At 44.8% G+C, this 4,798-nt stretch overlaps 1 long non-coding RNA gene across 1 annotated transcript; it reads right to left on the bottom strand.

Annotated features, from left to right (window-relative positions):
- Positions 1 to 741: 741 nt before the first annotated feature.
- On the bottom strand, positions 742 to 3,795 carry LOC125533691. The gene is made up of 6 exons (XR_007294335.1): positions 3,546 to 3,795; positions 3,334 to 3,453; positions 3,017 to 3,086; positions 2,366 to 2,448; positions 1,572 to 1,744; positions 742 to 1,109 (listed from the first exon to the last, which is right to left on the bottom strand). It is a non-coding gene; the product is annotated as an uncharacterized LOC125533691 (long non-coding RNA).
- Between the last annotated feature and the right edge of the window lie 1,003 nt (positions 3,796 to 4,798).

Raw genomic sequence — 4,798 nt, 5'->3', positions numbered from 1 at the left:
AAAATACTTCAGCTAACAAGTTATTTGGAGAGGCACGGCCGTAACATCACACGTGACTGCGTATTCCAGACGATTTTAGTCGCTCGCTCTATTCACAAAAGGAAATCCAAACATACAGACGGTGCACAAAAACATGAAAACTTGATAGTTTTTTGAGCTTGTAAGTTGCTTCATGGCTGAAGATCACAAAAACAAGTTCCTGACAACCTTACAGACAATGGATAAAGTACAAGCTCGAAGTCCAAACTGGAAAGCACGCAACAACACCTATCTCTGACAGCCGGATAACCGTTCTCAACATCCACAGGTCAATGGATCCGGCAAATCCATGATTGGACACTGGTTTGTCCAGATGTGTACTTTTAAATCCAAGTTCATATGCCTACAATACCCTGACAATATAAGACGAGCACGTCTAGAAGCCTTATTGCCCCATTGAAGCACCTCTTCTCACTACTAGGGAAAAGGCTACTAGCAGCGTGGGTACCCGCGCTACTAGTATCGCGCTACAGTTAATAGGTAGTAGTAGCGTGGGTTAAACCCGCGCTACTACTAACTTTGTTAGTAGTAGCGTGTGCCACCCACGCTACTGCTATTTCACACCCGCGCTACTACTATCCTAAATACTAGTAGCGAGTTGTTGTTTCCCACGCTACTACTAACTAATTGCAAATTTAAAAAAATAACAGTTAGATGCAGTTGCTTCCATCAGAGACACGTCCAATGAAAAATAAGCTCAGGTCACAGAACCATCTTTAACACTTGAAGCATTCATGGATACAATAGTGAACATCTGAACAGGAAGAAATCACGACATCCCATATCATACGCACACAACTATCATTAAAAGGTGGGTACTTTCCCTAGCTTTCCATCAACCTAAACAGACCACTTCTCTAGATGTATCTACCAAGACTCGGAGTTTAGACGCAGGTGGACCTCCCCCTGAACTGTGGCGTCGAGGTCCTCCTCCTCGGCGACCTCCAACGTCAAGATTACCTGGATGATCATCTGTGCGACGCGGTCGCCGGTCTTCATAGCCAAGTCCACCTCCGAGTCGTTGAAGAGCACACTGCCCACCGGGTCGCGGTAGTCCGCGTCAATCAACCCTGCGCCCATGTCGGGAAAGTGAAAACTTGTTAGTTAGCGTCCACATCCAAATCTAGTAGGGTATTTTATTTCTTTCTAGAACATGCACATGAATCAATAGTGACAGCCAGAGTAACAGTACATCATTAAAAACTAGCATACAATTCAGAGTTGAAACTACAGAGACTAAAATTTACATGGATTGTTCTAGGCATCTAGCCCAAGAAAACAGAGCACTAGCTAGTTGTTCCATGAAACGATCAGATGGTACAAGAGATATGATTCGTATCCTCTATGAGTTGACACTCTACTCACAGCCAGCCTTAGCGACACGTTGGATCCTGCAAAACCTTGAATTCATTGTTCTGACGGCAAGGCATAAGCCTGTTCAAATTACCAAGGTGTGCAGATATGAATTGTACTACACATGAAGTATTTGCGGAATTCTGAAGCACTCTGTTCTCAGGATCACCAGGTGCTACCTGTTTGTGGCTCTCAGCCTCATCGGCATGTTGGCGTCCGGTCCACCGAGACTGCCAATCGTCGCCTCGTACGTCCTGGTGGCCAACAGGGTGGACGACGCCCAACGCACAACTTGGACGGAGGAGTTGCTGCGCCTGGGAGCTTCCTCGCCTGTATGGTTCATCTTGTTGAGCTGCCAAAATACACACACAAAATCATGTCGGAGAAAATCGCCATAAACTTTTTTACAAAACTGCTTGCCAAATCCCCGTGTAGTGAATTTGCTATATAATTTAATGCTGAACTTTTTCTAATACACACTAAACTTGCATACAACATATTCATAACATCACTTCTCCTAACTGCACTATGATCTATCCATTCAAGAGAGTTTGAACTTGGTAGCATCATCTCCTAACTGTGTCCATCTCATTATCTTTTACAAAACAATTCTCAATATGGAGCAAATAACAACAGGAAGGAGGCCACCACCATGCACATACAACATCAGCATGCAAGCTAGGGGCACAAACATACAGTAGCAAGCATGAATTTTGTAGACTATGGGAATTAAAGAAACATCAGTAAGTTGGTAGTACACATGACACACAGAAATAGTGAGTAGGAGCACATGGTTTTGAAGTAGTATCTATAGTAATTTGCTACCTTATTTTTAGGTCACACACTCACAATATAGTAACTGTAAACTACTTCCAAGTTGCCAAATTGAAAGGTTGCAACGACGATACCGTATGCTAGATGAATTGTATGGTTGAAACGGAGAAAACTCAAAGAATAGGAATACACGACCAACCTTGCCATTGATGATAGACTTGCTTCTCGCGCATTCCTCCTCCGATTTGTCGGATTTTGAGCAGCAAATGATCCGACTTCCCACTGAAACATACATAAGAAAACATTTTCAACACCTAATTCACTAGAGATGACTCACCAAGGTAACCATTTTCCCCTAAGCAACCGATGAACAATGAATAATTTTGCATATCTGAAGAACAAAATTTGGATGGTGGTAACACCAAAGCAGCATATGGTTGCTATAAGGTTTTTTTAGTCTGAAGAATGGTAACATAAATGTAATGGATGATTCTTCGATTTGTTTGGTTAGGTTGCCGAAGGCAGTCTATTAGGCCATCACAAATATTTTAAGGTGGTGTTGATAATCATCTTGGCAGTGAAAATATTTTGGGTGTGAAACAGGGTCCAGTAGATTGGAAAGAGACAGCCCAACAGCAATCAGACGTGAAGCATAATTGTTGATGATGTTACTACTCTTGATGGCATGACAAAGAGACCCCGACAGTTGAACATTCTGTGTCTGAAGAACTACGTGCTGCAGGATGTAACACATATCTACTTACAGCACCCTTGCCGTTATTTGTAGAAGCAAATATAAATGCTTAGTGTTGACCTCAGCAAAAACTGCTGAAAATACTAGAACACTGACCTTGTGCAAGTAGAATCTGACTTCACCGATATGCACAATAACATCTGTTGCAAAGTCAAAGACCACCAATCTGCACGTATCAACAAACTTGTGAGCATATCATATTGAGAAACAGAAGACACAAACACTCTTTGGCAGCCATGGTAACATAACAAAAAACATTACAGAGATTTAGTTTTATACAAGCAGTAACGCTCCTACGCCTTTGTGTGGATGTGGTTGTGCTGCTAATTAACTGAAACCAGAGGATTCATGGAAGAACAGAGAAGAGGGGCAGAGGAAGAAAGTGAAACGGCCATGGGGATGGGGGTGCTTACCCAAGCTAGGATCTGTTGAGGCGGAGGTCCTTGGTCCAGCACCGCACCGGAGTAGGCGACGGTGAACTCGACCACGTGCATGCCGTGGTGGTCGTCCTCGTCCATGGAGGAGGGCGGTTGCTGCACCGAACCGAAGAAATAGGTGAGGGGGTTAGGAGAGAAGAAAGAAGGGGAGAGGAGAGGGCATGAATCGAGGGGAGAGGAGATCGCACCGCACTGGAGTTGGAGGCAGCCGAAACCCTAGCCGCGGGGAGGGGTCGCGCGCGAGCGCTTGCCACCACGAGGAGCAGATCTGGTCGGAGGGAAGGAAGAACCGTCGTGAGAGCTCGTGGGTGTGCAGTTCCGGCGACGGCCGCCGGAAGTAGTCGGAATCGCCCGGCGTTGGTGGCGGCGGCGAGTGTTCACGGGAGGAAGAGGAGAAAATGAGAGAGCGATGGTGGTTGTTCGCTAGGCTAGGTTGGTTGTCTCGCTGGGCTGGGTGGGCTGGGTTAGTTTTAGCGCTTTTCGTGACCAGCGCTATGACTATATTTCTATTACTAGCGCGGCCCAGCAAACCCACGCTACTACTATGGCCTATTCCGGGGGCATCGTTGTAGATCATTTAGTAGCAGCGCGGGTTTATACCCCTCGCTACTACTATCAATTTAGTAGTAGCACGGTTTTTATACCCCTCGCTACTACTAATTAGCAGTAGCGCCCATTTTTAAACCGCGCTACTGATAAACTTCTGTGCATAAGCTTTTCCCTAGTAGTGTCTTGATGTTCATAAAATCCTTCAGTGATGTTGTCTGGGGGGAGAGAAACTTGAGCCTCATAGTGTCTAACTCATTTGCGTTCCGAACAAAGAACTTTGCAAATTCAATGTTTTTGTTGCAGTGTACATATTTTTTCCAGCGTTACTGTCTTCAGGCGAATGTCATGCTGTTTGAGAAACACCCGGTGCTTGTGGCGCCACTTATTTTTTACACCTTCCTCGCGGCATACTCCTCCCTGAAAATGCATAAAGAGTGAGAGTACTCGAAGACTACAAAGGGGGATAGAGGCCTCGAATATAGTACGTTGTGTTGTATGTGCTTTCAATGTGTCTGGAAATCGTTACCTCGATAAACAGGTTCTCTAGGCTAGGAAAGCATTGCATCAAGGCAACAACCTTGTTCAGATTTAATGACATGTGGATAAGCAGGGTCTTCACAGATTGAACCACCATTGATAGGCTGACTACAGACAAAGCCTGCGACAAGCACATATCATAAAATTAGCTGGATAAAAGGTCGCGCGACATGAAACTTCGGCACTGCAAGGAATGCAAGTAAAGATTATAGTGCAAAAGGTGAGCACCTCGATAACTGTAGAGCCAAAAACAATCTTGGATTCAGGAAATCCTTCATAAAAATTACCCAAACACTCAAGCTTAGGTGCATGAAAGACAGTTATCTGCAAGTGCCGGCTCTGAATATCATGAATC

This window comes from Triticum urartu, chromosome 2 (genome assembly GCF_003073215.2).
Source record: "Triticum urartu cultivar G1812 chromosome 2, Tu2.1, whole genome shotgun sequence".
Lineage (NCBI taxonomy): Eukaryota > Viridiplantae > Streptophyta > Magnoliopsida > Poales > Poaceae > Triticum > Triticum urartu.
This window is presented reverse-complemented; position numbering and strand designations above follow the sequence as displayed.